This window comes from Aquarana catesbeiana, linkage group LG10 (assembly GCF_042186555.1).
Source record: "Aquarana catesbeiana isolate 2022-GZ linkage group LG10, ASM4218655v1, whole genome shotgun sequence".
In the NCBI taxonomy this organism is placed as follows: Eukaryota; Metazoa; Chordata; class Amphibia; order Anura; family Ranidae; genus Aquarana; species Aquarana catesbeiana.
In genome coordinates, this window is record NC_133333.1 from 230,783,334 (window position 1) to 230,802,619 (window position 19,286).

At 44.8% G+C, this 19,286-nt stretch overlaps 1 pseudogene; it reads right to left on the reverse strand.

Annotated features, from left to right (window-relative positions):
* Positions 1-6,914: 6,914 nt before the first annotated feature.
* The window catches only part of LOC141110157 (indolethylamine N-methyltransferase-like), a 55,877-nt pseudogene continuing 43,505 nt past the window's right edge, over positions 6,915-19,286 (reverse strand).

The window sequence follows — 19,286 nt, forward strand, 5'->3', positions numbered from 1 at the left end:
CCAAGCGGACTCACCTGTCTGGTAAGTGAGGGACCTGACAGTATCAGGCAGCCATGACTGAGTCCGGGCAGGGGGCCTCCCCCATGGATGAACTTTGCAGGCACCTAGCGGGCCTCACCCAAGCAGTTAAAAGCTTACAGGAGGGCTATACAAGACTGGAAGGACAGGTCCAGGCCCTCTCAACATCTCCCCAGGGAGCAGCACCTGCTAATCCTGCCTCAGCACCCTCTGGAGGTAATGCTCCTGCCAGAGCCCAGGGTGCCTACACCCGAAAAGCTCTCCGGAGAACGTTGCAAGTTCCGGGCGTTCCGCAACGCATGCAAACTTTATTTTGCTTTACAACTCCGTACGTTTTCCCTGGAGGCCACCAAGGTGGGGTTCGTCATATCTCTTTTGACCGGCGAGCCTCAGACCTGGGCCCATCACCTGCTGGAGCAAAAAGCCAGATCTCTGGATTCCTTGAATGACCTCTTCAGTGCAATGTCACAGTTATACGAGGACCCCCAGCTAACAGCCATGGCAGAAGCCGCCTTGCACTCCCTACAACAAGGCCGCAGAGCGGCCGAAGATTACGCTGTGGAGTTTAGGCGTTGGAGCTCTGACACGGAGTGGAACGACGCGGCCTTGCGTCACCAATACCGGCTGGGGTTGTCTGACCCTCTTAAAGACGAATTGGCATGGGTAGGGGTACCTCAGACACTGGATGAGCTCATAAATCTGTCAATCCAGATTGACCGCCGCCTTCGAAAAAAACGTTCTGAGAGGTCCATTGGCCATCCACGCCTCACTTGGATGTTGCCCAGGGCTCCTAGTGCCCCGAACCAAGCTCCTCCTGTCCCGTCTGTTCCAACTCAGGAAGCTCCTGAACCCATGCAGCTAGGACTGCTCCATCCCTCTTTGACCCCAGAAGAGAAAACGCGCAGACGCACACTCAATCTGTGCCTGTACTGTGGAGAGTCTGGACACTTTGCAAGGGCATGCCCCAACAAGAGACGTAAGTGCCTGCCGTCTTCCTCTTTGTGTGCACCTGTTTCACCCAGATCCGGTAACCATCTAACACTCTCTGTTATATTACAGCTACCTGGAAGGAACATCCCAGTACCGGTCATTATTGATTCGGGAGCATGTAGCGGATTCATTGAACGGACCTTCATTGAAAATCATCATATTCCTATCCAACCTAAGGCCCAGGGACTGGCAGTTTTCTTAGCGGACGGTTCCACCCTCAGCTCCGGACCTGTTACCCAGGAAACTGTTCCTCTACTGGCCACCATTGGCCCGGAACACCAGGAACTTTTACGCCTGGATGTCATCTCATCTCCTCTTTTTCCAATAATCTTAGGAATGCCTTGGCTACAGGCTCACAATCCCAGTATCAACTGGTCCACAGGCAAGATCCAGTTTTCATCTGAATATTGCAAACAACACTGTTTACGGGGGACCCCCATGACATCCTCTCAATGCCTTTGCCTAGACTCAGAAGCCAAGTCTTATCAAAACCTTCCCGAACCCTACCGGGATTTCCTGGATGTGTTCAGCAAAAAGGGGGCAGAAACCCTTCCGGTACATAGACCTTACGATTGCCCGATAGAACTTTTACCCGGAACTGAAGTTCCCTTCAGGAGGATTTTTCCCTTAACTGAGCAGGAGCTGGGCACCTTGAAAGCCTATATTGACGAAAACCTAAAGAAAGGATTCATTCGTCCCTCCACATCTCCAGCAGGTGCAGGCATCTTTTTTGTAGAGAAGAAAGATCATTCCTTACGTCCCTGCATCGATTACCGGGAACTCAATAAAATTACTATAAAGAACAGATATCCGCTACCTCTAGTGCCCGAACTATTTCAGAGATTAGGATCTGCTACCGTCTTCACCAATCTGGACCTCCGCGGAGCCTACAATTTGATCCGCATAAGAGAGGGGGACGAATGGAAGACGGCCTTTCGTACTCGATTCGGGCACTACGAGTACCTCGTCATGCCCTTTGGCCTGTGCAACGCGCCAGCCACATTCCAGCACATTGTCAACGATGTCTTTCGTGACTTTTTGGACCTATACGTCATCGTTTATCTAGACGATATCCTGGTTTTCTCTGCTTCCCTGACTGACCATCGCAAACACGTGCGAAACGTACTTACCCGACTTAGACAACATGGGCTTTATGCCAAACTCGAAAAATGCGAGTTCGAGCTCCAATCCATCCAGTTCCTAGGCTTGGTCATCTCTCCTGACGGTATCAAAATGGACCTGCAAAAGGTATCTGCTATCTTGGATTGGCCTGCACCTGTAGACAAAAAAGGAGTACAGCGCTTTATTGGCTTCGCCAATTTTTATAGAAAATTCATTAAAGGATTCTCTTCAATAATAACTCCCATTACGGAACTCATTAAACAGGGAATCCGGTTCTGCTGGACCCCTAAGGCGCAAGTGGCCTTTGAAAAACTCAAAGCTCTGTTTACTTCAGCCTCCATCCTCAAACATCCCAATCCTGCCTTGCCTTTCGTCCTAGAAGTGGATGCTTCCGAAGTCGCGGTTAGAGCCGTGCTCTCACAAAGACAAGGTGCCAAAGCACTCCTGTACCCTGTAGGATTCTTTTCACGCAAACTCTCCTCTTCCGAGAGGAACTATGACGTGGGAGATCGGGAACTTCTAGCCATCAAGGCAGCCCTGGAGGAATGGCGTTATCTCCTGGAGGGTGCAGCTCACCCCATTTTGGTCTACACAGACCATAAAAATTTAGAATATCTAAGGAAGGCTAAGAGACGTAAACCCCGGCAAGCCAGATGGGCACTTTTTTTTTCCCGATTTATTTTTCACATTACCTACAGACCCGGATCCAAGAATGTCAAATCCGACGCCCTCTCCCGAATGTTCCTTGACTCAGAGAAGACCCTGCCTCCAGACACCATCCTCCCTTCTGGGAATTTCCTGATCTTACAGGAGGATCTCATCTCTCAGATCAGACGGTCCTCTATGGGAATGTCATCACCTGCTGAAGCTTGTACCAAAGATGGGCTGTTCTGGTACAAAAACAAAATTGTGGTCCCTGAGGAGCTAAAAGTACGGGTGTTACACTTGTGCCATGATCACAAATTGGCCGGTCACTTCGGCACACGGAAGACAATTGATCTCTTCCAATGCACCTTCTGGTTGCCTTACCTTGCTAAAGACTGCAAAGAATACGTCGAGTCCTGTAATACTTGTGCCAGAAGCAAGAGTAGCCGGGCAAGAGCATGGGGTCTGTTGAGACCATTACCAGTCCCAGAGAGACCGTGGGCCATGATTTCAATGGACTTTATTGTTGAACTCCCCCCATCAGAAGGTTTCTCTTCCATCTTTGTTGTGGTAGACAGGCTGTCTAAAATGGCCCACTTTCTCCCCATGAAGGGCACCCCTTCGGCCATGGAAACCGCTACCATCTTTATTAAAGAAATCATCAGATTGCATGGAGTACCAACCAACATAGTTTCCGACAGAGGCGTCCAATTTACCTCCAGATTCTGGAAAGCCCTCTGGGGCGCCCTAGAGATTGAATTATCATTTTCTTCGGCCTATCACCCCCAGTCAAATGGACAAACCGAGAGGACAAATCAGACCTTGGAGCAATACCTCCGCTGTTTTTCTGCATTCTCCCAGGATGACTGGGCTTCCCTGCTCCCCATCGCGCAGTTTTCTTACAATAACTCACTGCACTCAGCTACCAATCAGTCACCATTCTATGCTAACTATGGTTTCCATCCATCCTTCTTGCCTGGGTCTATTCCCAAGTGCCCTGTCCCTGCAGTATCCGAAACCTTGGACTTTTTCTCAAATAATAACAAACTACTGCAGGATACCATGACCAAAGCTCAAGAAGACTACAAAAGAATTTTTGACAGGAAGAGACGTGGAGAACTTGCTCTGGAACCGGGCAACTCTGTCTGGTTATCAACTACTAACCTTAAGTTGGCCTGTCCGTCCAGAAAACTAGGCCCTAAATACTTGGGTCCTTTTCTGGTGAAAAGAAAAATTAACGATGTGGCATATGAACTTGACCTTCCTAACGCCCTGCGGATACACCCAGTCTTCCATGTGTCCCTCTTGAATCCGGTCACCCCCAACTCCTTTGTCGGCCGTAGTATTGGCCCACCCAAGCCTATCTTAGTTAATGGCGAAGAGGAGTTCGAGGTGGAGGCAATTTTAGATTGCAGAAGAAGACGCAACCAAGTTCAATACCTTGTAAAATGGAAGTGCTATGGGCCCGAAGATAATTCTTGGGAGCCAGAGAGCAACTTGCACGCCAGGGAACTCTTACAGTCTTTTAAAGCTTCTCATGCCTCAAAAATGGCCCAGCTGGGCATCCGGAGTCTGCCCTTGAGGAGGGGGCACTGTCAGAGAGGTTACCTGGTTGGGCGCCGGTGCGCGCCGGGGGGGCGCGTTGGTGCCCGGGTTCCTGTGCGTGCCGGGGCGTGTGTTCCTGGGGGCACTCGCGTGTCTGGTCTGGCCGGCCATGGCGTGCAGGGTGGCATCCGGGCGTGCGAGCGTACGTGCGTTTTCGCTAACTCGCGTTTGCCTATGGGTATTACCGCGGGCGTGCCCGGTGGTGTTGGCGTGCACGCCGGTGTCGGGCGCGTGCGGGGCCGCGGGGCGCCTTGGCAAATCGGCGCATGCACGAGCGCAGCGTTTTGCCGCCAATCGGCCTATTTAAGTCTGCCTCTATCCCTGTTCGGTGCTGCCTGATCAACAGCTCTGTGTCTAGTTCTGTGATCCTCTCTGTGTTCCGTATCTCTGAAGTTTGACCTGTTGTGACCCGGCTTGCCCTTTGGAACTCCTTGACTGCTGCCTGAACCCGACCCCGGCTTGTCTGACCTTGCTTCTGCCTGCTCCCTTTGTACCGTTGCTGCCAGCCCGTTGCCGACCTCTACCTGTGTGTGACCAACCCGATAAGCTCCTGCTCAGCATCAGTTCCAGTATTCCTGAGTTCTACCTGCTGCTGGAAAGACCACCTTTCTCCAGGATCCAAACACCAGGCCCTCATACCACTCCGTATTCGTGGGCTTCCTGTCTGCTCTATCAGGGGCCCCGAATCGGATACGTAAGGGAGCCTACCCTCTGCCCAAGCGGACTCACCTGTCTGGTAAGTGAGGGACCTGACATTTTCTTCTGGCCACTCTGTTATAAAGCCCAACTCTATGGAGCGTACGGCTTATTGTCGTCCTATGTACAGATACTCCAGTCTCTGCTGTGGAACTCTGCAGCTCCTCCAGGGTTACCTTAGGTCTCTGTACTGCCCTCCTTGCCCGGTTTTGGTGTGCAGCCATCTCTTGGCGGGTTTGCTGTTGTGCCATGTTCTTTCCATTTGGTTATGATAGATTTGATGGTACTCCTAGGGATCATCAAAGATTTGGATATTTTTTTATAACCTAACCCTGACTTGTACTTCTCAACAACATTGTTACTTACTTGTTTGGAGAGTTCCTTGGTCTTCATGGCAGTGTTTGGTTAGTGGTGCCTCTTGCTTAGGTGTTGCAGCCTCTGGGGCCTTTCAAAAAGGTGTGTATATGTAATGACAGATCATGTGACACTTAGATTGCACACAGGTGGACATCATTTCATTAATTATGTGACTTCTGAAGGTTCAGTAATTGGTTGCACCAGAGCTTTTTATGGGCTTCATAACAAAGGGGTGAATACATACGCACATGCCAATTATCAATTTTTTATTTCTGAAAAATAGTTTTATGTATATATTTTTCTAAATTTACTTCACCAACTTAGACTATTGTGTTCTGATCCATCACATATAATTCAGATTAAAAAAAAAAAAAAAACATTAAACTAAAGGCTGTAATGTAACAAAATAGTTAAAAAGCCAAGGGGATGAATACTTTTGTAGGGCACTGTATAAACACATTATCGAATCAAAAAAGTATAACTAAAGAAAGTCACAGTTTTGTGATAATGTAAACTTTTTAGTTTCTATGATGTGTATATCTAATTAATATTTAAAGTGATTTATTTGGCATGCTATTTACAAAACATAGTTTATTTATTATATATACACTGTGATATTGGAGCTGGAGATCATCAGCCAAGCACCTTAGTAAAAGCAAACAGTCCCTTTTACGATCAAAAACAGGCCAACAGAAAAAACAGCTGGTCCTCTGGAAGCAAAAAATGTTGATCAAATGTTGGTACAAAACATAAACGCTCGGCTCACTGCCAGTCAAACTTCTACTTTAACAGGGTGTTTGAAATCTCCTGGATGCCTAAGGGGTCCCAAAGAGAAGGTCATCAGAGTTCAGATACCTTGTCTCAGCCACGCTCTAGCCCACATTGCTCATTAAGTTGTGTTTATTCTCTACTTCACCTCACAGACTGGCACTGGCACTGTCCTCCTTTTCTGGACTCTGATGCAAACGGGTGAACCATTTCAGGGTAAAAGTCAGAACCCATCCGTGCCATCCTGTACAATACTTATCAATTTAATCTCTTCTATATTTTTTCTCCTCATAAACTTTTAATAATGTTTAGGTATTGAACCTGATAATGTTAATTGTTTATGTTTTCTAATATATTGTCCATACACTGTATCTGATATTGTATTTTTATATAATCTTTATCCATATTCTGACGAAAGGCACACAGTAAGTGTCCTGAAATGCATTGGTTATCAATAAATAGATGAAAAGATATATTATATACATAAAAGGTTTACAATATTGTTCCAAGACAAGTCAACTCACATTTATATTCTGAATGATCTTTATTAGGATAGCGATATTTGTTAACACAATTTAACACAGATTAATGCAAAATACCATTGCTGACTTTAGTGCAGCTGCTGTGATTTCTGACTGCAATAAAACCCGGAGGCCAACATGATTTTATTTGGCTCGATTTGGCACCAGATGAATGCTATTGGCTCCAATCATCTACTCACCTTTGCGACCAACAATGAATAGAATAGCTTTATAATTAGTGAGATCGCTGACATTGCGTCTCCTCTGCACTGCATAGTAATCAATGACTAAACCTAGCTTACCAAAGGTGCTTTTCACAAACTCCTCATTACATTTAAAACAATGGAACCGTTCTGCTCCAGCAACCCAGTAAGTTGCATCTAATACTGCAAAAAGTAACAGTTGGCCTCCAGGTTTTAGCAGCTTTATTGTCTTCTCCAGATTCTTCATGTATTCATCTTCATTTTTACTGATAATTTCCAGTATCCCCCCACCAATAATACAATCAGCAAGTGGTAGTCGCACCGGGGAAGATATGTTTTCCTGTTCAAAATTACATTTCAAAATCTGCTTGATGGATGACCTTAGGCGCATTTCTTGCTCCTGAAGTTGATCTCTGAAAGAAAAAAAAAACATAATATGGACATTACAGGAAATATTTCAATATACAGTGATGTGGTGTGATAAGCAATTCTGCTAAAATTCAGTTAGACTGTAATTTGACAAGTTAAAATAAAATTGTCATACTAGTGTAGCACTACCCCTGTAGGAGTTGATAATGGCAGGGTTCCCCACTACTGCACAGCCAGTTACACAGCATTTCCTTCTTGTAGCCAGACACAGTGATCAGACCTTTGGCTTGTGTTTTTGTTGTTTTATTAAGGAATGATAACTTGGATGGGTAACTTAAGGGATTATGGGATACCCAACTTGAAAATGTCCAACAATTAAAACCAGAAACAACTTCCTCCCTATTTACAAATTCCTCTTCTTCCTTCCACCTGCACAAACTTGGTTCCATTGTACAGTTCCTGCTGGTTAACTCCTGTGAGAACTTATGCTGCGTATGCACGGGTGGACTTTTCAACTGGACTGGTCCGACGGACTTTCCGACGGACTTATAACGGACTACCGATGGACTTTTGAATGAACGGACTTGCCTACGCACATTCACACCAAAGTCCGACGGATTCGTACGTGATGACGTACGACTGAACTAAAATAAGGAAGTTGATAGCCGGTAGCCAATAGCGACCCTAGCGTGGGTTTTCGTCCATCAGACTAGCATACAGACGAGCGGATTTTTCGACGGGACTCGAGTCCGACAGAAAGATTTGAAACATGTTTGAAATCTAAAGTCCATCAGATTTTTGACCAAAAAAGTCCGCTGCAGGTCCGATGGAGCCCACACACGGTCGGATTGTCCGCTGGATTCGGTCCGTCTGACCAGTCCAGTCAAAAAAAGTCCGCCCATGTGTACGCGGCTTAACAGTCCCTAGTTAGTTCAGCAATAGCCCATTACAGGCTAGGAACAGTCCCTTGGTAAACTTGCAATGTGGAGTGAACAGCATCTCACACAACCTTCTGCCTCTTCATAGACACTTGTCCCAGTTCTACTGCTTGCAGAAATGCTAGCCCACCTACAAGTACATATTTGGGGGGCACACCATACAATGCATTTAAATTCAAGATGGTGCTGCTGTAAGACCTATAAACAGTACAAAATATTTTACAGCGCACACATACAAGAATGACATTTCCTGCAGGGCTAGTTAAAAACACCTGAACACCTGAACATATTCAAAAAATACGGGGGTTTGGTCACACTATATGGTCATATAGTGCTAAGCCCACTTACTGCGACAAAGTACCCCGAATTAGTGGGTCCTACACTAGTAATAGAATGGAAGATCCTCTGTCTCAACCATGGGAGCTGAACTCCTCTATGTGGGAGAACTGAAAGGGATACATCCTAATCACTGGTGGCCACTAAATAGGAGGTAATGAGGAGGGGGAGGGGTGCTCCAGCCCAAAAACCTGGTCAGGGCCTATTACAACATACAAGTACATATTTGGGGGGCACACCATACAATGCATTTAAATTCAAGATGGTGCTGCTGTAAGACCTATAAACAGTACAAAATATTTTACAGCGCACACATACAAGAATGACATTTCCTGCAGGGCTAGTTAAAAACACCTGAACACCTGAACATATTCAAAAAATACGGGGGTTTGGTCACACTATATGGTCATATAGTGCTAAGCCCACTTACTGCGACAAAGTACCCCGAATTAGTGGGTCCTACACTAGTAATAGAATGGAAGATCCTCTGTCTCAACCATGGGAGCTGAACTCCTCTATGTGGGAGAACTGAAAGGGATACATCCTAATCACTGGTGGCCACTAAATAGGAGGTAATGAGGAGGGGGAGGGGTGCTCCAGCCCAAAAACCTGGTCAGGGCCTATTACAACATACAAGTACATATTTGGGGGGCACACCATACAATGCATTTAAATTCAAGATGGTGCTGCTGTAAGACCTATAAACAGTACAAAATATTTTACAGCGCACACATACAAGAATGACATTTCCTGCAGGGCTAGTTAAAAACACCTGAACACCTGAACATATTCAAAAAATACGGGGGTTTGGTCACACTATATGGTCATATAGTGCTAAGCCCACTTACTGCGACAAAGTACCCCGAATTAGTGGGTCCTACACTAGTAATAGAATGGAAGATCCTCTGTCTCAACCATGGGAGCTGAACTCCTCTATGTGGGAGAACTGAAAGGGATACATCCTAATCACTGGTGGCCACTAAATAGGAGGTAATGAGGAGGGGGAGGGGTGCTCCAGCCCAAAAACCTGGTCAGGGCCTATTACAACATACAAGTACATATTTGGGGGGCACACCATACAATGCATTTAAATTCAAGATGGTGCTGCTGTAAGACCTATAAACAGTACAAAATATTTTACAGCGCACACATACAAGAATGACATTTCCTGCAGGGCTAGTTAAAAACACCTGAACACCTGAACATATTCAAAAAATACGGGGGTTTGGTCACACTATATGGTCATATAGTGCTAAGCCCACTTACTGCGACAAAGTACCCCGAATTAGTGGGTCCTACACTAGTAATAGAATGGAAGATCCTCTGTCTCAACCATGGGAGCTGAACTCCTCTATGTGGGAGAACTGAAAGGGATACATCCTAATCACTGGTGGCCACTAAATAGGAGGTAATGAGGAGGGGGAGGGGTGCTCCAGCCCAAAAACCTGGTCAGGGCCTATTACAACATACAAGTACATATTTGGGGGGCACACCATACAATGCATTTAAATTCAAGATGGTGCTGCTGTAAGACCTATAAACAGTACAAAATATTTTACAGCGCACACATACAAGAATGACATTTCCTGCAGGGCTAGTTAAAAACACCTGAACACCTGAACATATTCAAAAAATACGGGGGTTTGGTCACACTATATGGTCATATAGTGCTAAGCCCACTTACTGCGACAAAGTACCCCGAATTAGTGGGTCCTACACTAGTAATAGAATGGAAGATCCTCTGTCTCAACCATGGGAGCTGAACTCCTCTATGTGGGAGAACTGAAAGGGATACATCCTAATCACTGGTGGCCACTAAATAGGAGGTAATGAGGAGGGGGAGGGGTGCTCCAGCCCAAAAACCTGGTCAGGGCCTATTACAACATACAAGTACATATTTGGGGGGCACACCATACAATGCATTTAAATTCAAGATGGTGCTGCTGTAAGACCTATAAACAGTACAAAATATTTTACAGCGCACACATACAAGAATGACATTTCCTGCAGGGCTAGTTAAAAACACCTGAACACCTGAACATATTCAAAAAATACGGGGGTTTGGTCACACTATATGGTCATATAGTGCTAAGCCCACTTACTGCGACAAAGTACCCCGAATTAGTGGGTCCTACACTAGTAATAGAATGGAAGATCCTCTGTCTCAACCATGGGAGCTGAACTCCTCTATGTGGGAGAACTGAAAGGGATACATCCTAATCACTGGTGGCCACTAAATAGGAGGTAATGAGGAGGGGGAGGGGTGCTCCAGCCCAAAAACCTGGTCAGGGCCTATTACAACATACAAGTACATATTTGGGGGGCACACCATACAATGCATTTAAATTCAAGATGGTGCTGCTGTAAGACCTATAAACAGTACAAAATATTTTACAGCGCACACATACAAGAATGACATTTCCTGCAGGGCTAGTTAAAAACACCTGAACACCTGAACATATTCAAAAAATACGGGGGTTTGGTCACACTATATGGTCATATAGTGCTAAGCCCACTTACTGCGACAAAGTACCCCGAATTAGTGGGTCCTACACTAGTAATAGAATGGAAGATCCTCTGTCTCAACCATGGGAGCTGAACTCCTCTATGTGGGAGAACTGAAAGGGATACATCCTAATCACTGGTGGCCACTAAATAGGAGGTAATGAGGAGGGGGAGGGGTGCTCCAGCCCAAAAACCTGATCAGGGCCTATTACAACATACAAGTACATATTTGGGGGGCACACCATACAATGCATTTAAATTCAAGATGGTGCTGCTGTAAGACCTATAAACAGTACAAAATATTTTACAGCGCACACATACAAGAATGACATTTCCTGCAGGGCTAGTTAAAAACACCTGAACACCTGAACATATTCAAAAAATACGGGGGTTTGGTCACACTATATGGTCATATAGTGCTAAGCCCACTTACTGCGACAAAGTACCCCGAATTAGTGGGTCCTACACTAGTAATAGAATGGAAGATCCTCTGTCTCAACCATGGGAGCTGAACTCCTCTATGTGGGAGAACTGAAAGGGATACATCCTAATCACTGGTGGCCACTAAATAGGAGGTAATGAGGAGGGGGAGGGGTGCTCCAGCCCAAAAACCTGGTCAGGGCCTATTACAACATACAAGTACATATTTGGGGGGCACACCATACAATGCATTTAAATTCAAGATGGTGCTGCTGTAAGACCTATAAACAGTACAAAATATTTTACAGCGCACACATACAAGAATGACATTTCCTGCAGGGCTAGTTAAAAACACCTGAACACCTGAACATATTCAAAAAATACGGGGGTTTGGTCACACTATATGGTCATATAGTGCTAAGCCCACTTACTGCGACAAAGTACCCCGAATTAGTGGGTCCTACACTAGTAATAGAATGGAAGATCCTCTGTCTCAACCATGGGAGCTGAACTCCTCTATGTGGGAGAACTGAAAGGGATACATCCTAATCACTGGTGGCCACTAAATAGGAGGTAATGAGGAGGGGGAGGGGTGCTCCAGCCCAAAAACCTGGTCAGGGCCTATTACAACATACAAGTACATATTTGGGGGGCACACCATACAATGCATTTAAATTCAAGATGGTGCTGCTGTAAGACCTATAAACAGTACAAAATATTTTACAGCGCACACATACAAGAATGACATTTCCTGCAGGGCTAGTTAAAAACACCTGAACACCTGAACATATTCAAAAAATACGGGGGTTTGGTCACACTATATGGTCATATAGTGCTAAGCCCACTTACTGCGACAAAGTACCCCGAATTAGTGGGTCCTACACTAGTAATAGAATGGGCTGGAGCACCCCTCCCCCTCCTCATTACCTCCTATTTAGTGGCCACCAGTGATTAGGATGTATCCCTTTCAGTTCTCCCACATAGAGGAGTTCAGCTCCCATGGTTGAGACAGAGGATCTTCCATTCTATTACTAGTGTAGGACCCACTAATTCGGGGTACTTTGTCGCAGTAAGTGGGCTTAGCACTATATGACCATATAGTGTGACCAAACCCCCGTATTTTTTGAATATGTTCAGGTGTTCAGGTGTTTTTAACTAGCCCTGCAGGAAATGTCATTCTTGTATGTGTGCGCTGTAAAATATTTTGTACTGTTTATAGGTCTTACAGCAGCACCATCTTGAATTTAAATGCATTGTATGGTGTGCCCCCCAAATATGTACTTGTATGTTGTAATAGGCCCTGACCAGGTTTTTGGGCTGGAGCACCCCTCCCCCTCCTCATTACCTCCTATTTAGTGGCCACCAGTGATTAGGATGTATCCCTTTCAGTTCTCCCACATAGAGGAGTTCAGCTCCCATGGTTGAGACAGAGGATCTTCCATTCTATTACTAGTGTAGGACCCACTAATTCGGGGTACTTTGTCGCAGTAAGTGGGCTTAGCACTATATGACCATATAGTGTGACCAAACCCCCGTATTTTTTGAATATGTTCAGGTGTTCAGGTGTTTTTAACTAGCCCTGCAGGAAATGTCATTCTTGTATGCTAGCCCACCTGGCTGCCACCAGCCCACCTGGCTGCTTTCTCTTCCCACAATGGGATCCTTCCAGGCCAACCTCCCGAGCTCCAGCCTGAGGTAAACCCCCTCCTGGCAGGGGTCCCTCAAGGGCCATGACAGACTCTCTTCAACACTACTTGTCCTTCTACCACTCAACTCCTCTGCTGGCATGGCTCTTTAGTTCCCTGCCAGGCCCCCAACCTGGGGATTGGCTAAGGACCCCTAAATATTCAAGGCAAACCCTCCTAGCTTTCGTCCACTACCTTCCAGAATGTTCTCCAACATTCTAGAAACAGAGTGGGGGCATCAGAGAGCTGCTATGAGTCATCGAGCCCTGGCCTCTAATAACCCTGACCTAGATCCAGTGACTCAGGTTTATCCCTGGGCTTGACTATAGTTTGCCTAATCTCTCTTCTAGTAGCACACACTGGAGGCTGCTACACTAGGATTTTGAATTTGAATTACATTGCAGTCAATAGGAGGTCATACTTTATGTTTAAATTAGGTCCTCTGGAGGGCTGCTGGACAAGCTATTGTCACTGAAATGACATGTTTGTGTTTGCTTGTTGTTCCTTGAACTGGTAAGACAATGGGTGTGGTTTACTAAAGGCAAATAGACTGTTGACTTTGAAAGTGAAGTTGAACTTTGTAAGGGCATTTTTCCCAGAGCTTAGTGGATGAGGTGATATTTCACTTTCCAAACAATACCCAATCAAGCACAAAGAAAGTGAAAAAAATGTTTTACTTGCATGTGATTAGATCATAGAAGCCAGCAGACCTTCACCTTATTCACTAAGTGCAGGGTAAAATATTCCCTTGCAAAGTACAACTTCCCTTGCAATGTCTATTTGTCTTTAGGAAATTAACTCCAAAAAGTGTGATAATAGCACCCTAAAAAAACAAAGAGGCAATATATAATGTGTGCATTTATTTTAATTTTATTTGATATTTCTTACCACATATCGTATAATACATCCAAACACAGTAAATGGCTCTTGCTGTCCCTTTATCAAACACAATTTGTTTGTTTGGTCTACGCCTGTTAAAGCGGAATTCCACTCAAAAGTGGAACTTCTGCTTATCCGTCTTCTCCCCCCCTCCATTACCATATTTGGCACCTTTTAGGGGGGAGGGGGGACTGTTTTTGACAGGTACTGTTTCCCACTTCCAGGAGACGTGGTCACCTACTCCTTCCTCCACTGCTGGACCAATTAGAAAGCACAGCGCGCTACATGCATGTGCAATAGGGACCTGGCTGTGAAGCCAAAAGCCGGGTTCCCTTACCTGAAATGGTGGCAACTGCATCTGACAGTCAATCGGAAGATTGGCTGGGGTGCCGACATTGCAGGCTCCCCGGACAGATGAGAAAAAAACAAAAGAATATCTCATAGAATATCTCATCAGGTTCATTTGGCAAATGGTCAATCAATAGACAATACTTCTCTCACCACCTGATCAATGACTGACATCCGTCTATCGCCATGCTTATCCCCACCAGATGGCTTGGATAGTGAGTGCGTGTAAAGCCTATTTCCTGCTTGAAAAGCTGTGTCCCCCAGGCGCTGCGCTTGCCGTGCGAAGTAGGCTGCTGAGATACAAGAGACGCTGGTCGTCAGCTGTTGGTCCCAGCTGATCGTCCATCCACAGCGTTGCACGTGGTTCCGGGGTAGCGTGCTGACGTCACGTGCTGACGTGTTTCACCAGCCAATTACCGCTGGTTTCCTCAGAGCAAGGAGGAGTCCGTGGATCAGGCATAAATAGACAGGGCGATAGAGTGAAATTACACTTCTTTACCACTAGATGTCATCCAAGGTCACCTCACATAATGAACATACAGCAAGGGAAAATAAAAAAACCTTAAATGGCTATAGATGATCATTCACAGTTGTATTGGAGATGGAAAGGAACCTAAACTGTATAGATAGATAAAAGGCCAATAGACAGATAGAATAGGGACATAGAACCACACAGTGGTCAGAAGCAAGTTCAAATTAATGAATGTTGTATAGCATGTTGCTACGACAGAACCAGACTATTATTTTTCCAGAAAAGGCTGGAGGCTGCACTCAGTGTTTAGGCCATTTAGGATCATAGAATCCATATAGTACGTCCACATTTTTTCTTTCTGGAGAAGGATGGTGTCATAGTCACCACATCTAGTGGGTAAGTTTAGTCTGTAAATTCCTTTCGCAAAATGCAGAGAAACTGGACGTTCATCATCCTTCTTTTTAATACCAGCTATGTGCTCGCCAATCCTTATGTGTAAGGCACGTTTGGTTTTAACAATGTAATTTTTATTACATGGGCATGTCAACATATATATCACCCGAGTTGTTGAACAATTAATAAATTGTTTGATTCTAAAGTCTTTTCCTCCACGTGGATTGGCGAACACATTAGTCTGGTGTACATATTTACAGATTTTGCAATGTCCACATGCGTGCATACCAGGAGGGGGCTTAGAGCTAGTGAGCCAATTATGGCTTGTTGTCCGTGTGTATTCACATAGAGGGGAGTTTGTTGACTAGGTGCTTTATCATAGAATCCACATATTTACCAGTTTTTTCCAAAGGGATCTGAGGAAAGAAAATTCTTTCCCTGTAAGTAGGCCAGCTTCCATTCCCAGTTTTAGTTTTTCATTAAGAGTTTTTACCAAAGTAGGGAAGGGGGACGATGGAAGTTTTTGGTAAGTGGAACTATCATTAAGCAGTCGTAAGGTTTCTTCCTCATAGAGTTTCTCACTAAGGAGGACCACATTCCCCCCCTTATCACTTTTTTTGATAACCAAGTTAGGTGCATTCTTTAGATCGTAAAGGGCCTGTCTTTCAGTAATAGAGAGGTTATTAGGGCCCAGCCATTCCCAGTTGATTTTCCGCAGGAACTGTTTGACCTGGTCCAGGAAGAGCTGGAGCCATTTGTGTTTGGAAATTACAGGCATTTTAGTAGATCTAATTCTCAAGGTAGAAGGTCATCTATGGGAGTGGCCAGGATTCAGAATCCCTCTCATTGTTCTCATCAAGTAGAGAAATTAGGTTATCAATCGCCTCCTTTTCATCCTTGTCTAGGTTGACTTCGAGAGTTTCAGAATTAGCTGTATTTCTATTATGCCGTAGTTTAAAAAGAACTTTCCTTAGGAAAAGGCTAATATCTTTGAAAACCTCAAATTTGTTCATGGGCGAGGTGGGGAGAAGGAAAGGCCCTTTTTAAGATGTTGGATATGGTCATTGTTGAGTTCAAAGTCTGATAGATTAACCACACTAAGGTCCATAGACTCGGCGCTAGTAGGATTACTCGGCATTGTCTCTGGCTCCTTAATCTCCCGCTTCTTCGATTCTGTATACTGTCCCTTTCTTTTCCTCTGCCTTCTGTGTTTCCTTTTCCTCCCTCGTTTCCCTGTTTGTCTGTTGGACGCTTGGGATCCTGTAGGGAGATTGCTCACTCCAATTCCTCTACAGATTTTTGTGAGGTATCTTTATCTAGTTCACTTTCAGAAGAAGAACTAGTTCTATTTTTATGTTGGCTCTGCCGCTGTCTTGAATTCCTAGAAAGTGATCTACTTCTATTGGGAATCGTGGGGTTAAAGATTTCTCCACTTTCCCAATCAGCTAAATTCTGGCAAAATTTTTCTTGTTTAGTATGTTTTAAATTCTTTTGAATCCTTTCTATCTCTTTTTTAATAAATTCATTGTTTTTTTCAATGTCTGGGTCTGATTTGTAAGGTTCCAACAACTTAGCACTGCTTTCAAGTTCCTTGCGTAAATCAGATAGTTGCGCTTCTTCCTCAGTGACAATAAGTTTCATCAGGGATAAGCCTCTATTAAGACATTCATCTTTCCAAATAGATAAAAATCTGGGGGTGTGGAGATGCTCTGCAGGAACAATCCTCTCTCTGAGGCCCCTAGGAATAATTCGGTTGGAGATATGTGATTTTAGGGAAGAGATATCCCATTTACGGTTTAGAAACTTTATCATTAATTTTTTATGCTGTTTAAACAGTTTTCTCATTGGTTCCTTCTCTACTTCACGATCTTCACTACCAGCTAAAAAAGCCGTATCAATTTCGTGATCCAGATGTGAATTGATCATATACGCCATTGGGGTTAAAATAAGCAGTAAAGGGTCCTGTAAAGTCAATAACTCACAATAGCCCGGGAATTAATTAAATAAACTCAGATAAGAACTGAAAGTGTGGTGGGGGGATCACAAAGGCAAGAAAGGGATAAATAGATCCCAAAACATGAGCAAAAAAATAGGAGGAGGTTGTCTATAAGTCCTCGATGTACCTTGGCCACTCTTTGCTGTGGCTAAGGTACATCGATGACGTCTTTATGGTGTGGAAGGGATCAGTGGAACAACTTATGGAATTCATATCCGAACTGAATATTAATGACAGAAATATACATCTAACCTTTTCACACCATACTGAGACGCTTCCTTTCCTTGACCTACAGATTGGTAGATCCGGAAATAGATTCAGCACTAGCACCTTTAGGAAACAGACAGCTGCCAATACGCTACTCCTGGCCCAAAGTCATCACCCTAAGTCTTTGATTAATGGGATACCCACAGGCCAGTTCCTATGGATTAGGCGAAACTGCACTGATGAGAAAGATTACCATAAGGAGGCACGTGATATGTACAAGAGGTTCAGACAGAGAGGCTATTCTCATCGTTCTCTCAGAAAGGCACAAATTAAAGCCTCCCTGAGAACATGCAATGAACTTCTTGCTACATCTAAACCTCGCTGTCAGAAAAACAAGTCACAGGATTTTCCTAGAATTATTACTAGGTATGGCTCTCAGTGGAATGCGGTACAAGGGATCCTTGCTAAACATTGGCATATTCTTAAATCTGCTCCACTGATTGCCAACCTTGTGAGCCCTAGATCACTTATGACAGCCAGAAGGTCACGTAATCTTGGTGACCTCCTGGTCCACTCTGAATACACACGGACAACAAGCCATAATTGGCTCACTAGCTCTAAGCCCCCTCCTGGTATGCACGCATGTGGACATTGCAAAATCTGTAAATATGTACACCAGACTAATGTGTTCGCCAATCCACGTGGAGGAAAAAATTTTAAAATCAAACAATTTATTAATTGTTCCACACCTCGGGTGATATATATGTTGACATGCCCATGTAATAAAAATTACATTGGTAAAACCAAACGTGCCTTACACATAGGGATGAGCCGAACACCCCCCTGTTCGGTTCGCACCAGAACATGCGAACAGGAAAAAAGTTCGTTCGAACATGCGAACACCGTTAAAGTCTATGGGACACGAACATGAATAAACAAAAGTGCTAATTTTAAAGGCTTATATGAAAGTTATTGTCATAAAAAGTGTTTGGTGACCTGGGTCCTGCCCCAGGGGACATGGATCAATGCAAAAAAAAGTTTTAAAAACGGCCGTTTTTTCAGGAGCAGTGATTTTAATAATGCTTAAAGTCAAACAATAAAAGTGTAATATCCCTTTAAATTTCGTACCTGGGGGGTGTCTATAGTATGCCTGTAAAGGGGCGCATGTTTCCCGTGTTTAGAACAGTCTGACAGCAAAATGACATTTTGAAGGAAAAAACTCATTTAAAACTACTCGCGGCTATTGCATTGCCGACAATACACATAGAAGTTCATTGATAAAAACGGCATGGGAATTCCCCAAAGGGGAACCCCGAACCAAAATTTAAAAAAAAAAATGACGTGGGAGTCCTCCTAAATTCCATACCAGGCCCTTCAGGTCTGGTATGGATATTAAGGGGAACCCCGGCCAAAATTAAAAAAAAAAAATGACGTGGGGTTCCCCCTAAATTCCATACCAGACCCTTCAGGTCTGGTATGGATTTTAAGGGGAACCCCGCGCCAAAAAAAAAAAAAAAAACGGCGTGGGGTCCCCCCAAAAATCCATACCAGACCCTTATCCGAGCACGCAACCTGGCAGGCCGCAGGAAAAGAGGGGGGGACGAGAGTGCGGCCCCCCCTCCCTCCTGAACCGTACCAGGCCACATGCCCTCAACATTGGGAGGGTGCTTTGGGGTAGCCCCCCAAAACACCTTGTCCCCATGTTGATGAGGACAAGGGCCTCATCCCCACAACCCTGGCCGGTGGTTGTGGGGGTCTGCGGGCGGGGGGCTTATCGGAATCTGGAAGCCCCCTTTAACAAGGTGACCCCCAG